This window comes from Pan troglodytes, chromosome 18, assembly GCF_028858775.2.
Source record: "Pan troglodytes isolate AG18354 chromosome 18, NHGRI_mPanTro3-v2.0_pri, whole genome shotgun sequence".
Classification (NCBI taxonomy): Eukaryota; Metazoa; Chordata; class Mammalia; order Primates; family Hominidae; genus Pan; species Pan troglodytes.
In genome coordinates, this window is record NC_072416.2 from 16,762,036 (window position 1) to 16,779,701 (window position 17,666).

Here is a 17,666-nt window from a genome sequence, read left to right on the forward strand (position 1 = left end):
CTTAGACAAATTAAATATAATAGAATTTAATTGAATGAAGAACAGTTTGTGAATCGGGCAGCCCCCAAACTAGACCAGGATTAGAGAAGCTAGGATTAGTATAGTCATGTGGTTGAAGATTTATGGACAGAAAAAGAAAGGTGCCATACAGAAAATGGAAGTGAGGTGCAGAAACAGTCAGATTGGTTATAGTTCATTGTTGGTCTTATTTGAATATAGTTTGACAGTTGGCTGCCTCTGATTGGCTGAAACTAGGTGATTGGCACAAGAGTAGGTTATAGTTTGTTTATGTATTTAGTTAGGTTATAGTTTCTTATGTATAGAGAAACCTTTAAGCTGAATTTAAAATATATAAGGAGGCAGGTTTAGACTAAATTTAATTGAATGGTTTTTCCCTTTTGATCAGTCTCTCAAAATTTCACTTTTGAGAGATTGACCAAAACTTTAGGCATTAATGTCACTTTGGTTTTTTTTTTGAGACGGAGTCTCGCTCTGTCGCCCAGGCTGGAGTGCAGTGGCGCGATCTCGGCTCACTGCAAGCTCCGCCTCCCGGGTTCACGCCATTCTCCTGCCTCAGCCTCCCGAGTAGCTGGGACTACAGGCGCCCGCTACCACGCCCGGCTAATTTTTTGTATTTTTAGTAGAGACGGGGTTTCACCGTGTTAGCCAGGATGGTCTCGATCTCCTGACCTCGTGATCCGCCCGCCTCGGCCTCCCAAAGTGCTGGGATTACAGGCGTGAGCCACCGCGCCCGGCCTGGTTTTAAATTTTACTAGGAAATAGCAGACCAGTGGACTTTGCAAGGTGGGAACATCAGATAATTTTTTTGTAAGGGTTAGAGTAGAGGGAACCTTTTTTTGTTGGAATTTTTTGCTTATAGGAGAAAAAATCTGGTCTGTTTTAAACTTATTTTTTTTTAAGTTTTAGTTTGATTATATCATATTTAGTATAAGTGATTGTATTTTGGTTGGTTTGGTCTGTTGGTGCTTAGTGTAGGAGTTTAGTCTAAAATAATGGCCTCGCATAGCAGCTTTAGGCTAAACTGAATTTAACAGCACCTACAGGTGGAACAGCTGACGTGTAGGGTCCTACATTTCCTCAGCTTCACTGGACGTTGCCAGATCATTCTCCAGAGCAGCTTTGAGGTTTCAGCTCCTGACAGCACTGTCTCAGAATTTCTGTTGCTTCATATTCTTGCCAAGACTTGGTACTGTCAGACTTTCAAATTTTTGCCAATGTGAAATAGTACATTTCCTTCATTTCTAGTGAATTTGGGCATCACTTCTTATGTTTATTTGGCTGTTTCCGTTTCCTCTTTTGGGGCTTGTCAGATTTTCTTTTGCATGTTTTTTTTCTTATGTATGTTTATATCTTTATATATCTCAGATTAACCTTTTGTTGATATTTTGCATTTCCTGTTTTCCATAGTTCACATATGTTCTCCATCGTGGCTTATCTTTCCACTTTGTGGTATGCTTTGTTGGGTGCCAGTTTCACATTATAATCAAGCCATACTTGTCAGTCTGTTCATTTATGGTTGGTGCTTTTTACATCATGTTTAATCCCTCCGTTCTCTAAGTACTTTGGGGTCATAAAGAGATCCTACCATGTTTCCTTCTAAAAGTTTGTTCTGTTTTTTTTCAGTGTAGGTCTAATCCATGTGCAGTTTATTTCTGTGTGTGCATATAAGATAGAGAAAATTTTCCACGTGAGTAAACTGGTTGCACAAGCCAGTGTCACTGATTGCATAGTCTTATCTTTTTCCCCACTGATTTGTGATGCCACCTTATCACGTATTCAGTTTCCTTAGTATACATGGGCAGCTTCATCGGTTTATAATACATTCTTTTAAAATAATATATGCTTGTGTCACTTCTGCACTATCTTAATCACTGTGGCTTTATATATTGATACATTATGCAAGGCCCTGTTAAGAACCTTGAGTGGATGGTTATGATTGGAACTTAGTGTGTGGGGGATAGAATAGTGGGTGGTTGTGCTAGGAAAGTAGGTGGACTTGATTTTGTGGAGGGCTTTGAGGAGAACTCTGAGGACACAGGTAAGGTCTGTCTGTGGGACCATGGGTCACTGGGTGCTGGTAGATATAGAAGTAGGGCCTGGGCTATAATCTTTTAGCAGCAATGAGTGGTTTTTTTCAAAGGAGATTAAGGGTCTCAAGAAGTTATTTGTGCATTCCCCATAAACTCATATATATGTATAATATATTTTTTCCAGAAGTCTTTTTGATTAACTCTTCTTTAAACTGTTGCTCTCTTAAAACCTCACCTCAAATTTCTCTTACATCAGAAACTCTTTAAAACTGGTTATTGTGAGTGTTCTTTGCTTTGGTGTTACAGTCTTCATTTGAAAGCTGGTTCTTAGCATTGTCATTTTCTTTTTCAGTTAATATGGCTTTTTTTTTTTTTTTTTTTACATTGAGCTTTAGGCTTATTTTTTCCCCTTTCTACTTTGTACTGAATTGAATCAGAAAAAAAAAAATGAATGCTATTTTTAAGTGCCATTATTCTTTTGAAGAAAAGCTTCCATTTAAAATGTTTGTCTGAACTGTAAGGGGTTTCTGTCAACCACTTCTGCTTCTGCTGAGAATGAGTAACGTGACCTTTTTTTCTGTTTTAAAGAACAAGAGCGATGTCACGATGCTCCAAATGTTTGTTGTATTCCTTATTTTGGTGACTTACTAAGTAGAATTGAGTTAGTAAAAATTAAATAAGCTAGAGAAAATTGACTACTACTTAGATTGTTAACCTCTTATGCAAACTCTAGTGCTTCTGTGGTGTTTGAAAAGGAAGTATAAAAAGAGTTGCGGAATAAGGGGAAAAGCCCTGAAAGCGTTTTTGTTTTTGTTTTTTTCAAATTGGAAATGTCTTTATTCTCTTTGCAGACTGTAAAGGAAGCACACGCTCATTATAAAAATTTGACGCAATACCAAAGGGTGTAGAATAGCACTCCCCCATAGAGTTTTCTGCAATGATGGAAATGTTCTATTCTGTACCATCAGTATAGTAACCATTAACCATATGTGGCCGTCAAGCCCTTAAAATGTGACAGGTGCAATTGTAGAACTGAGTTTTTTAATTTAATTGTAATTGATTTATATTTAAGTAGAACATGTGGTGAGTAGCTACTGTATGGTACACTCAGAGATAGCCAGTTGGGTGTGTACATTCTCTGTCACTCTCTACCAGCCTTCTGACTTTCTTCTCTCTTTTACCTCTGCTCTGTCCCTTTTTTCTCACCTTCTCTCTCTGTTTCTTTGGCATGCAGCCTGCCAGGCTGCCTCCACTCTTCCTGCCTTCCCCATTCTTTCTCTTGTTCTTTCTATGTAAGTGTTATATATATACACATAGGACATTCTGTTCAGCAGTTAACTTTTTCTATTTAATTATGTATCATGGACATTTTCCCCTTTCAGTACATATGGATCTGTTTTATTTTTTTTTCAATAATAGCGTAATTTCAGTGGAATTAATGTACCAACTTTTTTTTTATTATACTTTAAGTTCTGGGGTACATGTGTAGAATATGCAGTTTTGTTACATGGGTATACACGTGCCATGGTGGTTTGCTGCACCCATCAGCCGGTCACCTACCTTAGGTATTTCTCCTAATGCTATCCCTCCCCTAGCCCCCTACCCTGCAACAGGCGCCGGTGTGTGATGTTCCCCTCCCTGTGTCCATGTGTTCTTATTATTCAGCTCCCACTTATGAGTGAGAACATGCGGTGTTTGGTTTTCTGTTCTTATGTTAGTTTGCTGAGAGTGATGGTGTCCAGCTTCATCCATGTCCCTGCAAAGGATATGAACTCATCCTTTTTTTATGGCTGCATAGTATTCCATGGTGTATATATGTGCCACCTTTATTTTCTTTATCCAGTCTATCATTGACGGACATTTGGGTTGGTTTCAAGTCTTTGCTATTGTGAATAGTGCCACAGTAAACATATGTGTGCATGTGTCTTTATAGTAGAATGATTTATAATCCTTTGGGTATATACACAGTAATGGGATTGCTGGGTCTAATTGTATTTCCAGTTCTAGATCCTTGAGGAATCACCACACTGTCTTCCACAATGGTTGAACTAATTTACACTCCCACCAACAGTGTAAAAGCATTCCTATTTCTCCACATCCTCTCCAGCATCTGTTGTTTCCTGACTTTTTAATGATCACCATTCTTACTGGCATGAGATGGTATCTCCTTGTAGTTTTGATTTGCATTTCTCTAATGACCAGTGATGACGAGCATTTTTTCATATGTTTGTTGGCTGCATAAATATCTTCTTTTGAGAAGTGTCTGTTCACACCCTTTGCTCACTTTTTGATGGGGTTGTTTGTTTTTTTCTTGTAAATTTGTTTAAGTTCTTTGTAGATTCTGGATATTAGCCCTTTGTCAGATGGATAGATTGCAAAAATTTTCTCCCATTCTGTAGGTTGCCTGTTCACTCTGATGATAGTTTCTTTTGCTGTTCACAAGCTCTTTAGTTTAATTAGATGCCATTTGTCAATTTTGGCTTTTGTTGCCATTGCTTTTGGTGTTTTAGACATGAAGTCTTTGCCCATGCCTATGTCCTGAATGATATTGCCTAGGTTTTCTTCTAGAATTTTTATGGTTTTAGGTCTTACATTTAAGTCTTTAATCTATCTTGAGTTAATTTTTGTATAAGATGTAAGGAAGGGGCCCAGTTTCAGTTTTCTGCATGTGGCTAGCCAGTTTTCCCAACACCATTTATTAAATAGGGAATCCTTTCCCCATTGCTTGTTTGTATAGGTTTGTCAAAGATCAGATGGTTGTTGATGTATGGTCTTATTTCTGAGGCCTCTGTTCTGTTCCATTGGTCTATACATCTGTTTTGGTACTAGTACCGTGCTGTTTTGGTTACTAGCCCTGTCATATAGTTTGAAGTCAGGTAGTGTGATGCCTCCAGCTTTGTTCTTTTTGCTTAGGATTGTCTTGGCTATGAGGGCTCTTTTTGGGTTCCATATGAAGTTTAAAGTAGTTTTTTCCAATTCTGTGAAGAAAGTCAATGGTATCTTGACGGGGATAGCATTGAATCTATAAATTACTTAGGGCAGTATGGCCATTTTCACGATATTGATTCTTCCTATCCATGAGCATGGAATGTTTTTCCATTTGTTTTTGCCCTCTCTTATTTCCTTGAGTAGTGGTTTGTAGTTCTCCTTGAAGAGGTCCTTCACATCCCTTGTAAGTTGGATTCCTAGGTATTTTATTCTTTCAGTAGCAATTGTGAATGGGAGTTCACTCATGATTTGGCTCTCTGTCTGTTATTGGTGTATAAGAATACTTGTGATTTTTGCACATTGATTTTGTATCCTGAGACTTTGCTGAAGTTGCTTATCAGCTTAAGGAGATTTTGGGCTGAGATGATGGGGTTTTCTAAATATATAATCATGTTATCTGCAAACAGAGACAATTTGACTTCCTCTTTTCCTATTCGAATACCCTTTATTTCTTTCTCTTGCCTGATTGCTCTGCCCAGAACTTCCAATACTGTGTTGAATAGGAGTGGTGAGAGAGGGCATCCTTGTCTTGTGCCAGTTTTCAAAGGGAATGCTTCCAGTTTTTGCCCATTCGGTATGATATTGGCTATGGATTTGTCATAAGTAGCTCTTACTATTTTGAGATATGGTCCATCAATACCTAGTTTATTGAGAGTTTTTAGCATGAAGCGTTGTTGAATTTTGTCAAAGGCATTTTCTGCATCTATTGAGATAATCATGTGGTTTTTGTCCTTAGTTCTGTTTATATGATGGATTACGTTTATTGATTTGCGTATGTTGAACCAGCCTTGCATCCCAGGGATGAAGCCGACTCGTGGTGGATGAGCTTTTTGATGTGCTGCTGGATTCGGTTTGCCAGTATTTTATTGAGGACTTCTGCATCGATGTTCATCAGGGATATTGGCCAGAAATTTTCTTTTTTTGTTGTGTCTCTGCCAGGTTTTGGTATCAGGATGATGCTGGCCTCATAAAATGAGTTAGGAAACATTCTCTCTTTTTCTGTTATTTGGAACAGTTTCAGAAGGAATGTGTATTAACATGTGTTAACCCTACTGATGGGTAGTAGGTTGTTTTCAGTTTTTTTTTCCTATTAAAATATTTTTTAACCACTACAGTATTTCCTGTTATATGTTTTCCTTTGTGTTTTCTGCGTACCTTGCTGGTGTATAGGGTTGAATTGTTCAAAACTGAAATCTGCGTTTTCTTTTGTACTTTGATACCTAGTAGAATTCCCTTAGAACTTCAAATAAAGACCCCACTGGAATCCTTGGCTGCAGCCTACAGGTTAAGGTTGGCATATTGTCTTTCACTAGTGCAGTAATAATGGTTCTGATTGCTTGCTGTCCGGTGTGCTAAAGAGAAAGAGACTGGAATGTTACATTAACATGGATGAATGCCCACTATTGTCTCTCTCAGAGAGGTGGGCTGGCTGCAACTGCCTCTGCCTTTCTTGAGGCCACCTCGGCAAGGGTGTGTGCAAAGGCAGCACTAGGCACACCTGCTGCCAGCCCCTCCAGCAAGGCCATTTCTGTTTCATGGGCAAAATTCCTGGGGGTAAATACTGTGGGCTTGAGGTCTCATCTTAGATTTCAGAGAAAATCTGAATTCGGTTTAATGGCAATCTAGCCTGGCAGACAGATTCTGGTTATGTCAGCTGGAGCGGGCAGCTTGGAGGGGAACCCCCAGAGGTGCTGCGCCTAGCAGTAGGGATGGGTGAGAGTGAGCAGACTCTCTAGCAAGCACCTCTGTTTTTCCAGTTGGTAGTTTTTTACAGTGTCTCCCAGAAATTTTGTAAACATATTGTTTCCACTCACCTGATAAAACCTTCTAAATCTTTTTCTTTTTGGAATAACTTGTTTCATGAAATTGTTGGCAGTAGTTGCTTTTCTTATGTGGCAAATGGGTTTTTGTACTTTACGTCTGTCTGAGGTTTATAATATGCTGAGGTCATTTCCAAGTGATTTTTCAAGTGATGGTTAACATTTTTCATCTTTATCTGAAAAATATTTCTCTTAAGGACGGTGATGTATTTATAGGAAATAATTAAAATAATGCCGCTTGAAAAACAAAGAGTTTGCGGAACACAGAAACCTGAGCTGCCCTCCCTTTCCTTAGTTTAGTCATTCCAGCACAGAAATTGTAACCCTGAATAATTACTTTCAAGGACTAAACTCAAACTTCTTAACTTCTCTGGCTACTCTAAGGAAAAGCTAAAGAGATAATGTAGTAAGGAATAAAAAGTACATGGAGAAATTTATTTTACTGATTGAACTTTAGAAAATAAAGCCTTAGGAAATTCTTAATTCACTAAGATTAGCTTGGGTACCTAGTTTCAAGAAGTAACTTTAGAAACAATACCCACTCTCTAAAAGCCAGAGGGGTTTTTTTTCCTTTTTAAAAAAACCTTAGTTTATATGTATAGCCATGTTATCTTGCCAGATACCTAGAAATCCAAATGTCTGTTAAATCCCAAATATTGGATTTAACAATGCAAAATATAAATATTAATTTCAACCTCTGTTACTTTAAGAGCTAACCTGTATTATGCCTGGGCTAGGAAAACTTTAAAACCCTATTATCATTTATTCATCAGAATATTTTTCTTTGTGTGTCAGAACAGTTGATAGAAATAAACTTTTTTTATTTGGAAGTTTGAAGTTTAATTAGAAAGTCAAGACAAGCTAGAAAGGGGGTTAAATTTTTTTAAAATAATAATGTTATACTTTTTATATTATTTCACATAATCGATGCGGGAAACCAAGAATGTGGTAGACAGAATAATAACACTAATTGCTGACATTATTGACATTTACTGATTTATTCATAGCTCTGCTGTGCGCCTCACATCTATTATCTCTTCAATTCTCCCATCAATCCTGTGAAATAAGTACGTTTGTCACCCCCAGCTTTAACTAAAGATGCTGTGGCTTTGAAAGTTTAAGTAACTTGCCCACCAGCTAAAAAATTTCACAGCTGGAATTTGAACCCAAGCAGTCTGACAACAGGGGAGGAAACTTTAACCATCACAGTTCTAATTTGACGAGATCTCTCCTGAAACAGGGGCTAAATACTATGATAGTTAAGTGAATACTTCATCCAGGAAACAACCGTAGCTAAAAATGAAGCCAGTGAGCAATTTTTTAATGGTTTCTCACAGCCAAGTGTAATTCCAAACACCTGACATATAGTATCTCACTTCATTTGCACTCTGCAAGGGATATATTATTTATACTCATTTTTCAAAGAGGCTTAGGGGGTTAACTAACTTGCCCATAGTCACGATTTTTGTAATTTGTGAAGCTGGGATGGTGCAGAATAATGGATTAACATCCATTTATTAAAGATTTTTATTAGTTTGTGCAAGGATTGCTTTAGTTCTGTTCAGTTCGGTATTTTAATCAGTTACTAAGATGAATATGCAAAAGGCAAACAAATTTCAGATGACACAAAACAGAGTGAAGGTATTACAAAATGGAACAATATTCAAAAAGATTTTCAGCCTTAAATTGCTTGCTTTTTAAGCATAAACAACACATTCACACATTCAAAGATAACAAGACTAAGGGCCGGGTGCGATAAGTATCTTTGTCTTACACCAGGGGCGGGTGGATCACGAGGTCAGGAGATCGAGACCATCCTGGCTAACATGGTGAAACCCTGTCTCTACTAAAAATACAAAAAAAATTAGCCAGGCGTGGTGGTGGGTGCCTGTAGTCCCAGCTACTCAGGAGGCTGAAGCAGGAGAATGGCGTGAACCCGGGAGCAGAGGTTGCAGTGAGCCGAGATCACGCCACTGCCCTCCAGCCTGGGGGACAGAGCGAGACTCTGTCTCAAAAAAAAAAAAAGATAATGACGAAAATCCACTCTAGCCTTGGCCAGTGACCACTCCATTGCACCGTCCCACTACTGTTCACACACAGCTGAGAACCACTCTATTCCTTTCCTCTTTCTCCAGGGTGTCATTTTTAGCAAAAGTGAATATATATATACATGTGTGTGTGTATATATATATATATATTATATATATACGTGTGTATATATTATATATGTATATATATACACGTGTATATATGTGTGTGTGTGTGTGTGTGTGTGTGTGTGTGTATATATATATATATATATATATATTTTTTTTTTTTTCTTCTTTTCCCCTTTTCTGATTCACTGGTGTTACTGGCCAGGTCCAAGTCTCTCCTATATCTTTGTCCAGAGTGTAATTTTAGCAAAACTGAATATATATATATATATATATATATTTTCTTTTTTTCCCCTTTTCTAATTCATTGGTGTTACTGGCCAAGTCCAGGTCCATTCTGTCTGCATGCAGTAAGTTTATTACTGTGACTTGGGTTTTGCAAAAGAGAAAAGATTTATTCTCAAGGCTGCCGAGCAAGGAGACAGGAGAACAGCTCTGAAAACCACCTCCCTGAAGATAAGGCTTAGGGATGTTTATGGTTGAGGAAGTGAGGTAGTCTAAGGCATGGGGAAAAATGAAGTAAGAGGTTCATTCTGTGCAAGCGTAGTTGGGTTTCATGCCATTTCATAGGACATATGTGCCAAAAATGGTGTTAGCGTGATCTAAGAGTGGAGTTTTTGGCCTCCCTGACCTCAAAAGGTCACCTCTTAGGTTCTTAACACAGGCCCAGTTGAAGGGTTCGTGGTCTCGACCAGTTGGAACTGGGCAGGAGCCTGGCCCACATTCCTGGAAAACAACTGAAATAACCGTTACTTTGATGACCTATGATGTTATCTATAACATAGCCAGTGAAGTTTCAGTGTTTAGCAGTAATGCCTTCACCTACTGCGGCCTTCAGCTTCTTAGAAAAAGGAAAACAACAGCAACAGCAACAAAAAGCAAGTGACCAAAACCAAGCGGGACAGGCAGACCTGACCAAGTTAACCCCCTGCTTTCATTAGCAACAGATCTTAGATATCTTTCCATATCAGTATCACCTGGAGAGAGCTTCCTCATTCTTACTTATAACTGCATAGTATTATATTTTATGAATGTACAACAATTAAACCCATCTCCTATTGATCGTGGCTACAGTTATTTCTAGTCATTTGCTATTAAAAACCATATCGCAATAATCTTGTACAGTATCATTGTTTTAATTATTTGTAATTTGTGTGTCATAAAATTCACTATTTTTGGCGTAAGTTCTAGGTTTTGACAAACACACGAGACATGTAACCACCACAACCAAGATACAGAACAGTTCCATCACCCAAAAATCCCCTTGTTATCAGCTCCACTCCTGGCAGCCACTACTCTGTTCTCTGTCCCTGTAGCTTTGGCTTTTCCAGCATGTCCAAGTATTGAAGCCCTTTGAGTACAACTTCTTTCACTTAGCATAATGCGTTTGAGATTCAGGCATGTTGTTTCACCTATCAGTAGTTCATTCCTCTTATTACTCAGTAGTATTCCATTGGATGCATGTGCCATAGTTGTTTATTCCAGTCCATTTAAGTCATTTGGGTAGTTTCCAGTTTGGGACAATTATGAATATAGCTGTTAGGAACATTTGCACACAGATACAAAATATCTTTTTGTAAAGCAGCCTTACTGAGGTGTCATTTGCATACCATAAGATTCACTTATTTAAAGTATAAAATTTGATTTTTTTTGGTAAATTTAGAGTTGTACACTCATCACTTTTGAGTCTTAAAATTTCATCCATGTTGTATCATTATTTCCATTTTGTTGCTGAATATTATTTCATTAGGATATACCACATTTTGTTTATCCGTTCACTAGTTGATGAACATTTAGTTTTGGCTCTTTTGAATAATGCTGCTATGAATATTTGCCTGCAAATTTTCAGATGGACATATGTTTTTATTTCTCTTTGGTAGATACGTAGGAGTGGGATTGCTGGATCATATGGTAAAATTATGTTTAACATTTTAAGGTAATGCCAGCCTGTTTTCCAAAGTGGTGTTTTACATCCTCACCAGTGCTGTGCTAGGGTTCCTATTTCTCCACATCTTTGCCAACACTTGCTTTTGTCTGTCTTTTTAGTATCTCACACCCACCAGTAGGTTTTAATTGCATTTCCGTAATAACTGATTATATTGAACATTTATTCGTGTCCTCATTAGTCATGCATATGTCTTCTTTAGTGAAACGGTTTTTGTTTGTTTTTTGAGATGGAGTTTCGCTCTGTTGCCCAGGCTGGAGTGCAGTGGCGTGATCTCCCCTCACTGCAACCTCTGCCTCCCGTGTTCAAGCAATTCTCCTGCCTCAGCCTCCTGAGTAGCTGGGAACACAGGCTCGTGCCACCATGGCCAGCTAATTTTTTTGTATTTTTAGTAGAGACGGGATTTTGCTATGTTCACTAGGCTGGTCTTGCACTGCTGGCCTCCAGTGATCTGCCCACCTCGGCCTCCCAAGGTGCTGGGATTACTGGTGTGAGCCATTGCATCCGGCCTAATGAAATGTTTATTCAAATCCTTTGCCCATTTTTAAATTGGGGTTTTTATCTTTTTTTCTTTATATTCTGGATACAAGTCCTTATCAAATAATTGATTTGCAAAATGCCACAGAATCCTTTGTTCTTCCTAAGGGGTCAGTAGTTTTGTCTAAAATAAACACTTCTCTTATTTGTTTTATGCCTTTTGTCAATTTCTAGAGTTCTGAAACCATTGTTTTTGACAATTTTGTCCTATTTTACACTATCCTTGGAAAGAGGATTTGCTTCCTGCAATTTCATTTTGAATATATAAATTCCTAGAAAGTCAATTCCTGGGTCAAAGGATTAATGCATTTGTAATTTTAATAAATGTTGGCAAATTTTTCTCCATAAAAAGAAAATTTATATTCCTCTAATGTGTGAGTTATAGCCCAGACTTGCCAGTGGTGTATGTTATTAAACTGCCAGAATTTTGCCAGTACTGTGTACGTGAAAATTCATTTTGATTGGTGAAACCACTATAATAGTAGCTACTTGTAGGTGTACATTTAATCTTTATAATAATCCATGAGTTAGGTACTGTATTAGTTCATTCTCATGCTGCTAATAAAGACATACCCAAGACTGGGTAATTTATAAAGGAAAGAGCATGGCGCTGGGGAGGCCTCAGGAAACTTATACAATCATGGCGGAAGGGGAAGCAAACACATCCTTCTTCACGGAACAGCAGGAGAGGGAACAATGAGCAAAGAGGGAAAAACACCTTATAAAATTATCAGATCTCATGAGAAGTCACTATCACAAGAACGGCAGCATGGGGGTAACTGCCCCCATGATTCAGTTACCTTCCACTGGGTCCTTCCCATGACACATGGGGATTATGGGAACTACAATTCAAGGTGAGATTTGGGTGGGGACACAGCCAAACCATATCATGTGCTGTGACCCAAGCTTATATATGGGGAATTAAGCTTTATTGAGGTTATACATTGCTCAAGTTCATATAATTTATTAGTGATAGTGCTGGGTTTTGTCCCCATATCTAACTCCAAAACATGAACTCTGAACTGATACCCTATACTACACTGTCTCTGTTGTGGAAAAGGATTTCAAAATTCATCTAATATAAATTCAAACCAAATTAGTAAGAGCCTCATCAGTGGGTGAGGCAATCACAATCTCATACTTAAGAGAATGTAGTTAAACTGTTTTTTAGCTAATTTAGGATAGCGTGACCAGAATTGTGAGTAGATGCAAAAGTTCATGGATGTGCATTTGGCGATGGTTTCTTAGGTATGACATCAAAAGTACAAGCAACCAAAGAAAAAAATAGAAAAATTTGACTTATTCAAAATTAAATTTTTTTTGTCTGTCAAAGCACATTATCAGGAAATGAAAAGCCAACCCACAGAATGGGAGAAAATATTTGCAAATCTATAAGGATCTGGTATCCATTAGACTTACATATAATGAAAGAAAAAACTGCTCTAACTCAACAATGAAAACACAAGTCACCCTATATAAAAATGAGTATTTCTGTAAATAAGATATATAAATGGCCAATAAAACATGAAAAGAAATTCAACATCATTAGTCATTAGGGAAATGCAAATCAAAACCACAATGAGTTACCACTTTACATTCACAAGGATAACTATAATTAAAAAAAAAAAAAGAATGTGGAGAAGTTGGAACCCCAACTTTTACTGGTGGGAGTATAAAATGGTATAGTCACTGTGGACAGCAGTTGGGCATTCTCTCAAATGGTTACACACAGACTTACCCTATGACCCAGCAATTCCACTCTTATGTGTATACCCAAGAGAATGGAAAAAATATATACACACAAAAACGTGTGAACTCATTTCATAGCAACATTCGTAGTAGCCAGAAGGTGGAAACAATCCAAAGTCCATCATCTGATGAATGGGTAAACAAAAGGTGGTAAGTTCACGCAATGAAATATTACTCAACCATAAAAAGCAGTAAAATATTGATAATTGGACAGTATAGAGGAATCTTGAAAATATTATGTTAAGTGAAAGAAAATACACACAAAAGGCCACGTATTCTATGATTCTATTTATGTGAAATGTCTGGGACAGACAAATCCATAGAGACAGAAAGTAGATTAGTGGTTGCCAGGGTCTGAGGGAGAGATTAAGAAATGACTGCTGTGCTGATGGGTACAGGATTTTTTTTTTTTTAAGATGAGAATGTTCTGGACTTGGATAGTGATGGTTACATACCTTCTGAATATATTAAAAGATGACCAAATTTTACACTTTAAGATGGTTAAGAACCCAAAAGTATTTTGAAGGACTTTGATAAAATTAGAATAGATGATCTCATGTTTAACTAATAGTGTTAGAAACTTATATTTCTACTACCTGCTAAAGTGCTTTTGTGAAACTCTGAAGATTAACTTTTATTTGGTATGTGCTCTGAGCTGTTGTCTCAAGAGTACAATATTAACACATTTTACAAGAAGTTAAACAGTAATGAAATATCTTAGTTGTAATTTGTATTAACAGACTCCAGAAAACTTAAAAAGACCCAGGTTGCTGATTTGAGATGCCCCTGGAATTAACGTATTTTTTTAAATGCTTCCTGGCAGAAGATCTCTTAGCCATCCGCCTCTTGACCAGCTTTCTGGATTACCAACTCTCTCCATTCCCTTTGTTTCAGGACATGCTGAGTGGTTATGGCCAGGAGGTGTGCTAAGGTCTGGTGATGTAGTTCTGTTCTGACTAACTGAGTTGTGTCCTAACCAAAAGTCAGCTGTGTTTGTTCCTAAATCTGTTTATGCCAGTCGTAGTAATTTAACTAAATATTATGTAAACTGACAAAATATGAATGCAAAAAAATTTAGATGTTTAGAAACAAAGATATGTTGCTTAAATAATACTACAATATCTCAGGTATGGGTGAGAAACTAAAAATATTGGGTTAAATTGTAAAATATAGATGCATTCTGTACTCAGAGTCTTTTCAATTTTTACTCTACTTTAAAGAAGCAAAAACTCGAAGTCATAGACAGTGGTGGCTTATGCCAGAAGACCAGCACATCTGTAAAGAGACAAGAGATAGCCGTGACCCTGTATCAGAAGGCTGGCAAATGAACTGATATTTATGCCCTCTAATTCAAGAAAAATGTTTTCAGATTTGTGTGTATCATTTTTAATGACTCCTCTTTAAACTTAGTTTTTCAGTTTACCAACCAACTGGCATGATTCATCAGGATTTCTGACTCTGGCTAATTAAGTGCCAAAGAACAGAATTCCAAATTAGGGGACTCATGGTCCCACTACTGCACTTAGTCATGTCTTAGACAAGTAAATCAAACTTCATTTTTTTCATGTATTTTAAACGTAAATTTAAATTCCATTGATTCCTAATAGCAAAAGTTAAACACTGGAAAACAAAGCCTCCCCTTTTTTTAGATTCCCTTTCTCTTTCCCTTTCTTTCGTTCATCTCTTCCCTTTGTCCTCTTCCCTTCTGCTTTTTCTCCTTGCCTTAGAGAACTTGGAAATAGGAGTACAATATATTTTTTATCTGTTAAATAAAATATTTGTTTACTCTGTTTATAAACATTTACTTCTTAGCATTTAAATCATGCTAATTATAATTCAACAAAATTAGCTTGTTTTTAACCCAATAATTGCCAAATATGGAAATCATCCTTGCTTAAAATTAATCCTCTAATCAATTCTTATTCTCTGAAATTCATTCATTATGAATACACTTAAAAACACAGTTGTTCAAACTGAAAAGACTTGGGTTTTGGCCATTTTACTTGGAGAACAAATAACATTTTCTAATTCCTTGTCTTTTTATGTAGTAATTTAAAAGCTACATGTGTTTGAAACTTTTGCTAGTTCAAATTTTTATAGATGGATCATAATGAATATTTCAAAAAATGGTGTTTACTTAAGTGTTATGGTACTTACTAAGAATGTATCATGTTGGAGGGTTAGTGTGCAGTTTGCTCCATGTTGTGTTCATTTGAAAGTTATTCCTCTAGTGAACAAGTTAAATAAACCCTCACACTGGCATTCTTAGAACTATAATAGCCACTTCCAGCACAGGAATGTTATATAACTTTTTCTATACAGTGTATTGTCAGTATTTGCTATTTTTATAGTATATTTTTTCTGTATACTTAATGGTTACACGTAAAAATCCAACAGCTACAAATAAAAACTCTACTTAGAAGTTATTTATTTGAAAGAATTATAACCTAGCATCAAAAAGATGTCCTGTTTATATGTAGTGCATCTACTACTGTAGATTTCATTTTCTTCCTCTCTGAAGTTTAATTCCAGTCATGCTTTCAGCATTTTGCAAAATGGAACAAGAGGAGAGGGTTTCCTTCATCGGCCATGAAGCTCCTGTTAAGCACTAAAGTGTGGTAACTGCCTGTTTGACTAGGTCTTGCCCCCTTTGAGAGCAGGGATCATGATTGGTTCATCATTGGAAGCCCAGTGCCCAGCACAGTGCCTAATAATGTAGGCCTTCAGTACACATGTTAAGGATTTGGACAAATGGATTTTTTTCACAACCTCGTGTCCCTCTTTCCCGTCTCCCATCACCCCACTCCCCAACATCTCTCTCTCCCAATTCTTTGCTCCAATTTATTTGCATTTTGGCACATACATACCATGTTATCAGGGCAGGAATGTGAGCTCTGAAGTTGGAAACATGGCTTTGATGTTAGTCTCTTAAGTTTGTTTAATCTTTCCAAGCCTTGGCTTTCTCATCTATAAAATGGGAATGTTGATACCCAGAGAGGGGTCATTAAGGCAAAATTAAGGAAAGTCTAGATTAGATTTAGTGTCAAGCTGAGTAAATATTCTTCCCATCTCTTCTTTTCAGTTGTCATTTCCATGTTTTTAAATTAGGAAACTAGGTCTCTAAGAGAGAAATGATTTGCCTGAAGTCAAATGGCTCTCTCTCCAGCCATACCCTTTTTTCAGCGTTCTGGCCTTGGGGACCTGGAGTTTCTCCAAGTGAACACTCTTTGTGAGTAGCCCCTCACTACTTATACCTGCCTTGGTGTTAGTGATACCACCAGCCTTTCCAACTGCCCAAATCTGGAAACCTCAGCCATCCTCAACTCTTTAATCTTTACCTTGCAAATGGGCCATCCTCAAGCCTTGACGTTTTGTCTCTTCAATAGTACAATCATGCACCACATAACATTGGTCCCATACAATTATAATGCTTTATTTTTCCTGTACCTTTTCTATGTCTAGAGACACACATACTTACCATTGTGTTACAGTCACCTGTAACAGATGCAGCATTCAGCACAGTAACATGCTGTACAGGTTTTTGTAGCCTACTAGCCATAGGCTATGCCCTGCAGCCTAGGAGTGTAGTAGACTGTACCATCTAGGGTTGTATAAGTGCACACTGTGGAGTGCACAAAACGAAATCATCTAACAAAGCATTTCTCAGAGTGTATCCCTGTCATTAAGCATGACTATATTTGAATTTATTCCTGTTTCTGCATTTCCACTGTCTTCATTCCTCAGCATTTCAGCATGAGACTTTATCAGTAACTGGTCTCTGTCAGAATTATCTTTTTAAAATACAAAATCAATCATATCACTGGTTTTTAGAGTCTACATTCCTTTACAGTTGTGCTTTACTGCACCAGCCTTATCTTCTACCACTCTGTGTCATTCCCTCTACACTGGCCCCATCCAGCTTTTTGCTGTTAGGTGATCTCTGTTTATGCTGCTTTCCTTTTACTGATGAGAAAAACTCTGTGCCTGGTGAACTCCTACTCAACCTTGAAGACTTCCCTAACTTACCCCAATACAATTAGACATTTAATTCTTTAGGTTCCTAAATAGAGGCCAGGCGCGGTAGCTCATGCCTGTAATTCCAGCACTTTGGGAGGCCGAAGCGGGTGGATCACTTGAGGTCAGGAGTTCGAGACAAGCCTGGCCAACATGGTGAGATCCCTGTCTCTACTAAAAATACAGAAATAATTAGCCGGGCGTGGTGGTGGTGCCTGTAATCCCAACTACTTGGGAGGCTGAGGCACTAGAATCGCTTGAACCTGGGAGGTGGCCGGCGTGGTGGTGGTGCCTGTAATCCCAACTACTTGGGAGGCTGAGGCACTAGAATCACTTGAACCTGGGAGGTGGAGGCTGCAGTGAGCCAAGATTGTGCCACTGCACTCCAGCCTGGGTGACAGAGCGA

The 17,666-nt window shown here is 37.8% G+C and overlaps 1 protein-coding gene across 22 annotated transcripts in view; it reads left to right on the top strand.

Moving 5' to 3' along the window:
* Positions 1-17,666, top strand: part of MRTFB (myocardin related transcription factor B) — a 272,986-nt gene that overhangs the window by 125,108 nt on the left and 130,212 nt on the right. The gene's annotated exons all lie outside the window — the stretch shown is intronic.